General features: G+C 36.1%; 1 pseudogene; it reads left to right on the forward strand.

The window, feature by feature from the left end:
* The first annotated feature begins 3,283 nt into the window (after positions 1-3,283).
* LOC102957799 lies at positions 3,284-3,508 on the forward strand (annotated as a pseudogene).
* Positions 3,509-14,570: the final 11,062 nt, after the last annotated feature.

The raw sequence follows: 14,570 nt of genomic DNA on the forward strand, positions 1-14,570 counted from the left end.
GTGAAGGAAGAGAGCATTCCAGACAAGAGGAACAGAAAAACATGTGAAAAACTCCTCTGTAGGGAAAGATGTTCATCTGTTCAGAAAAGCCAGAGTAGATGCTGTGAGGCACTATCTAGATTTCCCCTTCAGGATGGAAGTGTAGGTTCCTGCCTCTTGTCACAGTTTAGTAACACTCTGAAAGGCCTTTCAAGCTCTAGAGTGCCCACCGGGACAAACTTGGGCTTTGTTTTTAAATGTATCCTTGTTCAACTTCTTCTGCCTAGAACTTTGTTTCCTTCACTTCCTTTCAGCTTCAATAAAACTCCTAAGCACATGTATCTCTCTCTCTCTCAGAGTCTATTTCCAAGAAACCTGACCCAAGATAGGAAAAAGTTCATTTTTACCATATGACAGAAAGGGTTAGAGCAGTTTCTTATGTGGACACAGACAGTTAGGCAAAGCCCATGTTAAGATAATGCATTTTGTTCTAGTGGAACAGAAGAGGCCATTTTAAAGGTTTTTTGAACATCAGACTTAGCAAATATGATTTAAAATAATGACTCTGGACAATGTAGGGAAATAAAATGGGAAAAGCTTTCTTTCCACATATGGATGTAAAATAAAGGAATTGGAATGCTTTTCCTGTCATGATGATATTGTAATTTTAACACAGTGTGGTCCTTCATACTTAGAATTCTCACTTATTGCCTTTATCAGAACAAGAATAAAATTATTTCATAAATGAGTTTTTCAGTTCCTTGGAAAAGCTTCAAGTTTTCTAACTGTGAATTCTCAAGAGCTATTATCATGATTTTGAATACATAGTAAATGCTCGATACTGAAGTTAAAATAAAAGTTGCCTTGGGCACATGAGTAGCAAGAAAGGCGTTGGCTCTCTCCAGGATGCCTCATCTGTCCTCATCATTTCTGAGTGTTCACTGCAGCTGCCTGTAGTCAGTTCCTTAGCCTTGGCAAACATAAGGATTGGATGTATCAACACACTAAGAATAGACTTGTCTCGTGAGAGCTGGCTCATATTAACCAAGCCCCCAGAGACAGATGTTTAATGCCTGAACTCAAAGGTAGATCAGCACATTTTCTCTCCTTGAGCAAGCTATACTAAAGGCCCAAATATGACTAAGATGCTATCTGTACATGTGCTAGTCTAAAAGTCAAATTACAATCAGAAATGTGTTTGGTAAGCACAGAATCAGAAAAAAGGAAAGTCACTGTGATCTGAGTGGGTAAAAGCGTCATTCTAAGACAACCTGATTCATTCACATCCAAAATAAGGATTTTCCTGCTTATTAAGACAGCAAGTATCTTGGTGCTTAAATAAGAATGTGCATAATATGACTTCCTGATGTTTCCAGATTCAAGTAGAGTCCTCCTTAAAGAAATATACTTTTTCTTAATTATGTTAATTACTTTAATGAGGTTTTAGTCAATTCTTGCTAGAGTACTTTCATACTTTTAGAATGATTTTCTCCTCTCTCAGACATAACTCTATGATAATTTAATAATTTAGCTCAAGATGTTTATGTTATTTTTGTTATTTCAGGGAAAGGAAGTTTATTACTTAGGTAGAAGCTAATTTTTTGTCATATTTTACTACCATATAGTGATTCAACTCCAATACTTAAAAGTGACAATTCTATTCTATAGCAGACAATACCTTTTGAAATCCTTGTGTTAGGAGCTAATATTGGGTAACAGTATTAATTACTCAGATGGAAAAAGAGGGAGGGAAAGAGCTTCTCTATAGAGTAGCACATTATTTATTGAACATTAACTTGCTGAATTTATTATTGGTTAGGAAAGCAGTACCTATGCAAAGGCTTAGAGAGATAGGTAGATTAAAAACATGGGTTCCAGAAAAACTCTTAAAAATTATGCAGTTGATCCTTTTGGCTTCTAAAATTTCCTTTTATTGCAAAAGTGAGAAAAATGATCGGGCTGTAGTACACTATATCTATTTATGCAAGATAATTAAGTTATCAAATATAGATCTTCTGTAACCAAGTTGAAAATAAAGTAGAATTCCATCCTGTAAGCTTAGACAAATGTGTTATTCTCAATAAGGTCAATAATGAATTTGGACACGTTCAACATTTCATTGATAAATTTTAATTTTGTCCAGAGATTAAAGAAAGACATCCCTAGTGAAAGCAAAGCAGCTAGAAGCATAGCAGTATGGTGGATGAAAATAAATAGGACAAGAAAGACTCTAGTTCTATAATGACTGGGTGACCTGGAGTCAGCTAGTATTTCTGATTAGCAGATTCCCTGATATAAAAGAACGATAATAAAATGTACACCATCCAAACACTTTTCTTATGGTGGCTTATGGTGCTTATGTATCCTTATTCAACTTCTTCTGACTAAACCTTTCCTTCCTTCACTTCTTTTCAGCTCCTAAACTCCTAAGCACATGTCTCTCTCTCTCAGAGTCTATTTCGAAGAAACCTGACCTAAGATAGAAAAAAGTTCATTTTTACCATACAACGGAAAGGGTTAAAGCAGGGTGATATGTGGGCACAGACAGGCAAAGCCCATGCTAAGATCATGCATTTTGTGAAAAATGAAATAATGTATGTGAAAATAAAGCCCAATACAAATGTTAATGGAATGCATTATTATTAACATTTTATAACATATATATTTTACATGATCATAGTGACAAAAATAATTACTAATATAATAATAACATTCACAATAGTATTACTCGTAATAACGATGATAAATTCAGGACATCTGGAGTATCACAACTCCAAAACTATTTTTCATTAAATAGGAAAATGAGATAAAACTAGAATAAGTAGAAAGTAATTCTTTCCTTTTTTTTAATTTTAATGTGTGTTTAATTTTGAGAGAGCGAGAGAGCGAGAGCACGTGCACAAGCAAGGGAGGAACAAAGAGACAGGGAGACAGAGGATCTGAAGCAGGGTCCACAATGACAGCAGAGAACCCGATTCGGGGCTCAGACTCATGAACGTTGAGATTATGACCTGAGCCGAAGTCAGACGCTTAACCGACAGCCACCCAGCCCTCCCCATATTGACTTTTTCTTCATTGTCAAAACAAATATTTGAAAATTAAGCCTCTTGCTTCTTGATGTTTTCAAAATTAGGCTCTAATTGGACAAGCATATTTATAATAAAAGTGAAGAATATTTATGTTTTATTATTTTTGTCATTTGTCTTGGTTTTATTTATGTTCATTTTGTTTTTAGATTAAAATTCAAGAGCAGAGTGCAACACTGGATCTGGCACCAATTTAACAAGATTAAAGCTTTAGGAGAATGGACAGTGAGGTCCAGAGAGATGGAGGGGTCTTGGATTTGATTGACTATGCTTGGCAACAGACAAGCTGCCACATGGGGACGTTGCAATACTTCTGAATGAGCTTCCTGAACCTGAACAAGACAACAGCTGCACCACAGAATCTATTAAAGAACAGGAAATGAACTGACATAGCTTTATAGTAGCTCCATGAGAACATTCCACCCCCCAACTGCCCACCATAAGAAACTAACCCTTGGCTCCTTTCCCATGGATGGGTATTTTTATTTTTTTAATGTTTATTTATTTTTGAGAGAGAGAGAAAGAGAGAGAGAGAGAGAAAAGAGGGAAGGGCAGAGAGAGATGGAGACAAAGAATCTGAAGCAGGCTCCAGGCTCTGAGCTGTCAGTAGAGATCCCAGTTCTTGGCTCGAGCTCAGGAACCATGAGATGAAGTCAGACGCTCAACTGACTGAGCCACCCAGGTGCCCCCTTGGATGGATATTTTAAAAATTCATGAATACAAAATATTTTCTTTCTGTCTCCTAATTCAAATCTTCAAGTGATAAATCCACACCAAAAATGTACACCCATTCAGTTTGTGGCAGCAAAGTGCAATGTGAACATACTCACCAGAATGAGAAACTTAAATGGAGGTTTCTCCAGAATGCAGAGTATTTGGCCCTTTGAACCTAAAATTTTTCATTCACTAGCTTGTGTTTGAATGTGACTGGTTAAACATTTGCCTTTACCTCTGATTTTTGCTTTACTATCAGAGTTTAATGCTTTCCAACTACTGATATGTGTCCTTTGACACCGGTGATTGAAGATAGGAGAGGGCAGGGCAAAACCAGATGTCAGGAGATTGTTGACTTCTCAAGTGCTGCTACTGTGAGAGGCATTTTGAGTGGCCGTGCATAGCACATGCACGTCTACTGGGTATATGGATGACCCATTCACTGATTGCTGGGATTCCTAAGATTTCCCACAGTATTTTCAAACTTTGGGTAAATTCATGGGTTAAAAATTATTTGGCAGTTACCTCTGCTTTCCCAGTGGTTATTGGTGCCACCGGAAAGGACCTTTGGCTAGCTGGACCACTGGTTTTACCCAATCACAAGATTTTGTATTTCTCAAAGCCCTTTCAGATATAATGGAAACACCTCAAAGTCAGCGTTTAGTTAAGCATCTGTATAAGGACTTGTATTTTGAAAAGCACCTTCATGGGCATTTATCTCCTGGAATAATTTGCCTCCATTAAGTGATAGCTCTTGCTTTCTTATCTAGGTTGTGAACTCTGGAAAGAGGTCCTGTATTATCTTTCTGTATCTGTCATTAAAAAACAAAAAAGAAAAAACAAAACTAGAAACAGTGAAAAATAAATAAATAAAATAAAATTCAAGAGCAAATACCTTTTCTTTTTTGGCCTTCCATTTTCTGTAGGCACAGGCACACTGATGTCAACTTTAATACAAATGTAGAAGAGCTTTGTTTTATATAGCTTTGCTGCCAAATGTAGTGGATACAAAGCCTTTCCTTCTTGGTTCACTGCTTATGTATAATGCAAATCCTGTGATAGCTCAGCAAGATATCGTAAAGCATAAATGTCAGATTGATTCAATTGATAGTATCCGTAATGTTGGAATTTTCTTGCATTTGAAAGCATAGATGATGAGATGTTCAAAACATGGCTGAGTCAAGCAAACTCCCATAGAAATGGTTCCGTCAACGGTGCCATGTGATTATTCCTCTGGTGTCACCTCATATAACCACTGCCAAAATAACCTTTATAAACACATTTCATTCTGCCACTCTGCTGCTTAAGGAGCTACAATTGATCTACACTGCTTACCACTTCAAAGTACAAATTCATATTTCTTTATTTATTGACTCAACAAATATTGATTGAGTTCCTACTATAGGGTGAAACCATTACAGGGGCTGGAAATACGGTGGTGAATAACACAGACATGCTCAGTAACCTTGCAGTCTATTTATCTAATTCTCTAAATTCTGCATCTAGTTTACCTAACTCAAGTCTATTATAGTTATCCCCTTGCTTCTTTGTATATCCTCACTGTCCTCCACTTACAGAATGTAGGTTTCTTCAGTTCTTTGACTTTCAACTTCCTTTTTTTTTTTTTTAGTTTTATTGAGGTTGAAGAAAAGGAAAAATTCTTTCTTGGCCCTTCAAAGTCTTCCAGCTGGACTAATAATTAAATTTACATGAGACAGATTAACATGAGGAAAAAAAAAATCACAATTAGTTATTACATGAGCACAGAAACCCAATAATGAAATTGAGTATTAAAGAAATTACTAAGTCAGGCAGCTTTATAGTTTTTAGACAAAGATACAATAAATCTGTGAGGAATTGACAGGGAAAATATAACTCAACTTTGTGAGCTTCGATTAGCAAGGGATTCTTTTTTTTTTTTTTAAGTTTATTTATTGAGAGAGAGAGAGAGAGAGGAGAGAGAGAGAGAGAGAGAGAGAGAGAGAGAGAAATCCCAAGCAGGCTCTGCACCAGCAGTGTGGAGCCGGATGCAGGGATCGAACTCACAAACCATGAGATCATGACCTGAGCCGAAACCATGAGTTGGAAGCTTAACCAACTTAGCCACCCAAGTGCCCCAAAGCAAGGAATTCTAAACAGAATTTGGGCTGGGATAGAAAATTAGTAAAAAGTAAGGGTTGTTTATAAGGCCTTCTGGCCCTGAATTTCCTATCTCTGGGGACAAGGATGTCTCTGTACATGTATCTCACGGTACAGGAGAAATACCTTTCACAAACGGAGTTTATTTCCTGCTTTCAGGGGGATGGATGGGGGTCTTAGTGTCCTTACACAGGCTGTCTCTTAAGCAACTTTTATTTAAAATAATCAATATGCCAAGGTGGCACATTTTGAGGCATACTCAGGGCAGCACATTTTGGCCTTTCACCCCTACAAGGTATACTTGACAAAACTGTAAGATTTTTAATAAGTACATCATGATTATTTACTATATGTATACATTGTGAAAGGAATCGCTCCATCGAGTTAATTATGCCTCCATCACCTCAGGTATTTATGTTTGTTTTTGTGAGAGAGAACACTTCCATTCTACTGTCTTGGCAAATTTCAATTATACAATACAGTGTTACCAACTATAGTCACCATGTAATACATTAGATCCTCAGACCTTATTCACCTTATAGTTGAAAGTGTACCCTTTTACTAACCTTTCCAAATTTCCCCCCACTGCGCCCCACCCAGTCTCTGGCAGCCACTTTTCTACTCTCTGTTTCTGTGACTTTGATTTTTTTTCTTTCTAGATTCCATATATAAGGGGTACGATGTGGTATTTGTCTTTCTCTGGCCTATTTCACTTAGCTTAACACTCTTGTGGTGGACCCACGTTGTTGCAAACAGGAGGATATCTTCCTTTCACAAGGCTAAATGATATGTCATAGGAAGTTGGGGGTTTTGTTCCTGTCGTTAATCTTAAGAGTTTTGGTTTGCTTGTTTCTAGAGTGGTGAGGATGCATCTCAGCTTTGTTAAAGCACACATGAACTTGGTTATTTTGTTTCATTTATAAACATTTCTTTAGCACAAAAATTGCCCAATGTACAGTTCTTCTGCTCTAGCCTCTATGCATGCGGATTTTTGTTTTTAACTAGGGTATGTAAATACGTAAATATTCTTAATAAGAACGACTAGAGGAAATAATTTCTTTTTCAGAGTTTTGAATATGTCATTTGGAATTTGGAAGAAAACAAGCAATTGTTTTGAAAAATGAAGTTCTGACCTAGTTCTGATATTTATGTTTTAGGAAAATTATTAAAGTATATTTCCACACAGAAATGAACATTTGCTTCTAGGCAACTTCAAAATATCCTTGAATTCCTAATGATGAAGTGAATTTTAAAAGAGTTCTGGTGAATTCTGAATACAGTGCTATATTGAAGAGACTACATTTTCCAGTGTGATTAATGACCATTTTATAATCTTCATTGCATTTCTTTCTTTATGAGTAACATCTATTTCAAAATATGGCATAACTGGAACTTTCCTATTGAATTGAGTCACTAGCCAGATATTAGCTACAAAAGAAAGTAGAAAAGAGGCAAGAAAATAAAGAATGTTGTGGAGTTAATTTCCCATAGAATTCTTTATCGGTTGAAGATTGCCAGCCTAAAAGACATACTAACTTTCTTAATGCCATGGTTCAAGGGTTTTATTCCATTGTGCTTTTAAAAACTTTCCTTGGAGCATTTATAGTACATTCCATCTTCAAAATAGTTTAAAACTGTCAACTAGCTAGTCCTCACAACACCCTTTGAGGCAGGTAACCATTATTATTCCCATTTTATACTTGGGAAGAAAGGGTAAAATGGTTAAAAAAGAGTAGTGACTCAGCCAAAACCCTGAAGCAGAATTCTAGCCTATTACATAGACCTACCCTCAATCAAAGTTTTCTTTTAATAGCTACCTTATAATCATGTAAGTTCAGTTAATTCAAGTATTCAGTGAGTAGTAGCTGAGCAACATCTTGATACAACACAATTTCTCGATATGTCTGATCTCACAGCCACAAAGTAATTACAAACTAATACATATAAGCATGTTTGTACACAAGCACAGAGACGTGCATGTGTGTGTGTGCATGTGTGTGTATGTGCACGTGTGTCTGAAAGATATCAGTCGTGCAAAACGTACACAAATAAGGATCTATCTCATAAACAAGATGCAAGGTTTCATGAGAGAGATCCCTTCTGTCTAAAGATGATCAATGAAATTCTCAATGAGCTCGTATCATTCAAATAACCTCTCATATCTTGTAAAAATCTTCACCTTTTATCTTCAGTCCTACAATTCTAGACGTCTAAATTACTTGTCTCAAGTATTCCATCTGCTGCTAAAGTCAACACCCCCTCAATTCTTTCTATATATCTCCAAAAAAGCTTCTGACATCCGAACTTGATTATGTAATTTTCCTTGTTTAAAATTCTTCAAAGGCTCATCAACACAGAATCTCTATGAGACCATACTCTTTTTTTTTAATGTGTATTTATTTTTGAGAGAGGGGGAAGAGAGAGAGAGAGAGAGAGAGAGAGAGAGAGAGAGAGAGAAGAGTGGGGCAGGGCAGGGGTGGGGAGAGAGGAACACAGAGGATCCAAAGCAAGTTCTGTGCTGAGTGCAGGCAGCCCGATGAAGGCCTCAAACCCACAAATGGTGAGATCATGACATGAGGTGAAATGGGACGGTTAACTAGCCGAACCACCTGGCGCCCAAAAGACATACTCTCCTTAAGTAGCCTTCGTGATATTTGTTATCAGTCAAATTTAGTAAAATGGACCTTGAGGGGTAAAATCTAACTTATTTTCATTGAAGCAAGCTCTCCTTATTCTTTTACTTTGTCTCCAGGCTCACTGGTCTTTGCCCACCTAATAGCAATGGAGCCTTTGCACTGGGCTTTTACATACCTTTATGATTCACTGGCCATGTTCTACTAAAACCATTTTTTTACCAGTACTTCCCTACTAAGCTGTCAGACACAGAATATAGTACTGTTCCTTCAAGTAGTAACTTAATAAATACCTATTTAATGTTACTAAAAGAATGAATCACCCAGTTGAACACAGCAGTACTGTGTACTGAAAAGTGTAGTGAATGTCTCAAGTAAATGTCCTTAGAGATGACAAGTTCATGACATAATTAGAACACAGCACATAATTCTGTTTGGCAGGAGCACCAGATTTGAGTAAGGGAGAGTAAGTACAGGGCAAGAGAGGTTATTTGGGATCAGATCATGGAGAATTTTGCATACTAATATCTGTACCCTGTTTCCTGCTTTTCCTATCACTCATTCTCTTTTTAATTTTGTTCTAAACATTCTTTACCCCATTTTTTGAATCCAGTAAAACATCTGTTATTCCTTATAATTCTATCTGTCTGTAGAGATCAGGTCATTCTAGTATTGTCACAAAATTACTTCTTAACAGATATATATTAACTGATTCTCATTAATTTATCCCATACACATAGACTATTAGATTAATCTCTCCATAGTACCTCTTATCTTATCATTTTTTATTCTAAAGAAACTAATGATTCTCTATTGTCTGCACAATACAAGCTGGGTTAATTGATTTCTACTTTTCCTTTATCTATATTTGTCTGGATGAAAAAGAACTGCAAAATAGTATTGAATTGGGAGAAATGTAATGCAGTAATATTTTAAAAGAGTGACTATTTATTTTTAAGGTACATTTATTCCTTATGTCAATCTAGTTGAAGACATTTGGTGAGGAGGGCAGAATTTGTAAAGAAAAAAGCATATTACAAACCAAAGTTTTGCAAGATTTATTAAGGGAATATTTAACTTCCTAAACTTCTTTGGGATTAAGGCTCATTATTAGGAATATATGGTCTTTCCATTCTTCTTGGCACAAGTAATATGAGTGTTTTCAGTTAACCAATCATACTACTTTAATCTAAATTTCAGAAGACAATTTATGAAGATAAATACTTTTTCTGGATATAAAACCTTTAATAGGTGTTAATCACTTCCTGTTCCCTTGTACGTAATAAAGTTTCTTTTTTTTCTTTTCTGCTATCAAAAGCCTATCTTTTGTCATTCAGCAGTTTGAATATAATTGTCATGAAGTGGATCACTGTGTTTGTGTCATGTTTTTGAGATGCTTGGACCTGTAGGTCAATTTTTTCCTCCATTTAAAAATGAACTTTTAACTTTAGATGAATTTTAGCTTGAAAAAAAAAATTGGGGAAGATAGTACAGAGAATTTTCAAATAGCCCTATAGAGGTCAAGGGCAGGCCGCTCCAAAATGTGCAACCTTGACATATTATTGTAAATAAAAGTTACTTAAGAAACCATCAATGCAAGAACACTCAGAGCTTCCTCTATCCCTGTGAAAACAGGAAATAGAAAACTCTCATATGAAAAATACACCGCATGTCCTAATAAGTAAAAAAGAGATCCTTATCACCAGAGGTAGAAACTTTAAAGCCAAGAAAGCTCTGAAAACAAACCTTATTTTTTTTCAAATCTACTACCTCAGCTTAAATTATGCCTAAAATTCCCTACTAATTAAAGCTCCCAAACACCTATTTTCTTTATCCTGTCCATTTCTCAAAAATTTATTGTCTCATTGTCTAAAAACTCCCTACCTTGCTCATTTCCTTAGGTCTCATTTTCATTATTGAACCTCTGTGTGCACAAAATAAAGCACTGGGTTTTTTTCTTCTGTTAATCTGTCTCATTTAAATTTAATTATTAGTCCAGTTGGAAGACCCTGAAGGATAGAGGAACAATTTTTCTTTGCCTACAGTCCACACTCAGTATTCCTTATTATTAGAATCTTATAGAGGTATGGTGCATTTGTCACAGATAATGAGCCAATATTGACACATTATTATTAACTAAGGTCCAAATTTTATTTAAATTTCCTCAGTGTTTCTTTAATGTTCTTTGGTTATCTCAAGGTCCCATTCAAGATATCTACATTTAGTAGTCCTGTCTCCTTTGGGCCTCTTGGTTTAACAATTTCTTAGGCTTTTCTTGTTTTTGATCTCTGACATTTTCAAGTTACTGATCAGCTCTTTTGCAAAATGTCCTTCAACTGAGATTTGTCTGATGTTTTTCCCATGATTTGACTGGAATAACGTATCTTGAGGAAAAAGATAACAGAGATAAATTATCATTTTTATCACGTCATATTAAAAGTATAGATTATCAATATGATTTACTACTGTTGATATTAACCTTGATGACCTGGCTTTAGGTAATGTTTGCAAAGTTTCTTCACCATAAAGTTTCTTTTTCCCCCTTCCTTTCCACACTTTGAAAGAAAGTCGCTATAGGTAGTGGGCACTTAAGGCATAAAGAGTTATTTTCCACTTCCTCAAGGGTCAGAGAGTTTACAGAAATTATTTGTAATGATGTGATTTCAAAATCAAATTTAGGAAGGTTTTAGTCATGGTTAATTCCAATCTTTTCTTCAGTCCCTTTGTCTGTTTCCTGTCCTTCGAGGACTCTCAATACATCTGTGATGTAATGCTTCAGATTGTTACACGGTCACTGAAGCTTTGTTGATTTTACTTTAATCTGTTGTCTCTGTTTTATGAACTAATTTCTATTGATCATCCTACAAGTACACTGATTTTTCTTCTGCAATATCATGTCTACTGCTGAGTCAGTTTCTGAATTTTTCACTTTTGTTTTTGTTCTTTTTAACCCTAGAATTCCCATTTGGTTTTCTTTGCAGTTTTTTTTTCTCTGTTGAAATTCACTATTTGTTGAGTTGTTATCCTTATGATTTGCTTTAATTCTTTAAGTGTATTATAATAACTTCTTTGAGGTCTTTGACTACTCAATCCAATATCCATGTCTTTACAGAATCAGTTTCTACTGTCTGCATTTATTCTTCAGTATGGGTCACATTTTTCTATTTATTTGCATGTCTTATCATTTGAATCACCTTCATTCCATTTGAAAACTGGAAATTTTATATGGCATAATGCGCATAACATATCTGTATTCTGTTTTATATTTCTTATTTTTTTACCTAGACTGGAACTTCAGAATGTGTCTTCTTCATGATGTATAGTTGCTGATGTCTCTGCTCAGGGTTATTTTTCCTCTTTTCCTCTCCTCCTCCTCGTCTTTCTCCTCCTCCTCCTCCTCCTCCTCCTTCTTTTTCATATTATTATTACTTTTTAGCCTGGCTTACTAGTGGCTGCATAGACTAGCGGTCAATGGTTTGTGCAGAGCTTATGCTCAAATATTATCATCCCTTCTGTGGCTCTCATTTCTAGAATCTTCTTGCTAAGTTTTTTGTCAGTCTTCTGTTTACCCCAACTGAGACTGCTATCTTAGGGCAGCAAAACTGTTTTTTCCACATTCTAATGTTCTACCAAGTTTGTCCCTTAGACCTGACAACACCACAAGGATTTGTGTCCCACCACAAATCACTTTCCCTCTTCTAGAAGGTTCTGCTCTCTTTCCTCTCTTATCCTTGTCCCTGCAGCCTCCACCTTTGTGATCCAACCAACTGAAGTCTCGGTGGGAGGAACCTCACACAAGTTGGCACAGAGCACTGTTCCTTCCCAAAGCTCTAATACTTTTCAAAGAATATACTCCTTTCAATTTGTTATCTTCCTTTAGCAATTTGCAAAACCTGAAAGGATGCTTTTGACAAGTTTATTCAGTTTTGTATTGTGTGTGTGTGAACGTGCACATATGTGTTTAAGGACTCACCAGCTTCTTCACACTGTCTTAATGGAAGTCCTTCTCCAATACTCAGACCCGAGGTCACTGCTCACAGGACCGCTGCTCCCTCCAGTGACTCCTTTTCATGGATTAAAAAGATACTTTATTTTACACAGTGAAGGAAAACATCAACAAAATGACAAGGCAACTTACTGAATGAGAGAAGATATTTGTAAATGATATCTCCAAAATATATAAAGAATTTATACACCACAAAACACCAAATAATCCAATTAAAATGTTCAGAAGATCTGAATAGACATTTTTCAAAAGAAGACATACAAATGGCCAACAGATACATGAAAAGATCCTCAATGTCACTCATCATCAGGGAAATACACATCAAAATCATAATAAGATATCACCTCACACCTGGCAGTTTGATAAGCAAACTAGGAGAGATGTATGAATGTATCTGGTTTGTGTCAGTATATGAAAGAAAAATATTTACTATTCCACAAATTTTATGTTAAATTAATAACCAATATCAACCTCAATAACTAATGACTAAGTTAACAGCTGTTTAATTTTTAATCATAAATCTTAAAATTACAACTAATTTATACTACACTTTTCATACTCTGAAATCCAAGAAAAATAGGATAAACCATTTACAATGTTTCATCGGTGCTAAATTTAGTATTTTGTCTACTTTAAAATCAAAAGAGGCTTTTACAATTTAAGGCATCTTAAAGTTATAACTCATGGCTCTGGAATCCAGAAAGTCTGGCATGTGCAGACCTGCAGCTTAGGCTAGTTAATCACATTGTTCATAGAAGTGAAATAGATAGAAAGCCTACAAAATTCTTCCTTGATCTGTAAAAGCAGAAAAGCTTTAGGTGAAATGAACGAAAGTCTAGCCTGAATCATGAAAACAGAAAGTCAGGACCCCTCAATCAGTTCTCAGACTTGAACCAGTTTATAGATCTAGACTCCTTGTATGAGGGGAGACAAGCTTCCCTTGAGGAAGGACCCTAGTATACTACAGAGCATTTATAACAGCACTCTTTCTCTCAGCCTTCTACAAAGGGACCTATGGCCTTGGACCAGGGTAATTCTACATTAGGGAAAAAAGAATAATTTGACAGTTAGGGGTAATTTGGATACTGGCTCTGGTCTGACACTGATTTCAGGAGATCTAATGTCACTGCAGACCTCCAATCAGAGTAGGAGCTTATGGAAGTCATGTGATCAATGGAGTTTAGCTCAGGTCTATCTCGTAGTAGACTCAGTGGGTCTCTGAACCCATTCTGTGGTTATTTCTTCAATTCTAGAATGCATAATTGGCAAAGGCATATTTAACAGTTAGCAAAATTCCTATACTGGGTCCCTGACCTGTGGAGTAAAGGCTATTATAATGGGAAAGGCTGAGTGGAGTCATTATAACTACCTCTACCTAGGGAAATAATAAATCAAATGCAACACCATCTCCCTGATGGGATTGCAGAGATTAGTGCCACCATCAAGTACTTGAAAATTGCAGGGGTGGTGATTCCCACCACATTCCTATTCACCTCACCTATCTGGCCTGTGCAGAAGACAGATGGATCCTGGAGAATGACAGTAGACTCTCATAAGCTTAACCAGGTGGTGACTCCAATTGCAGCTGTTATACCAGATGTGATTTCATTGATTGAGAAAATTAATACATCCCTTGGTGCCTGGGTATGTAGTTAATGATATGTCTCTTTTTCCCCATACCTGTCCATAAGGTCCACCAGAATAGTTTGCTTGCAGTTGGCAAGCCCATAAATTTATCTTCACTATACTACTTCAGGAATATATCAACGCTTGACCTCTGTGTCATAATTTAATTTGTGGTATTTTGATTGTCTTTCTATGTTGATTTGACCTGGTAAAAGGAAGCAGCAACTACTCTAAACATTGGTAAGACATATGCATGTCAGAGGGTGAGATATAAATGCAACTAAAATTCAAAGGCCTTCTATTGCAGTGAGATTGCTAAGGGTCCAGTGGTGTGGGACATGTTGGAGATATCGTTTCTTAATGTGAAGGAAATCTGTTGCATCCAAT

This window comes from Panthera tigris, chromosome C2 (genome assembly GCF_018350195.1).
Source record: "Panthera tigris isolate Pti1 chromosome C2, P.tigris_Pti1_mat1.1, whole genome shotgun sequence".
Lineage (NCBI taxonomy): Eukaryota > Metazoa > Chordata > Mammalia > Carnivora > Felidae > Panthera > Panthera tigris.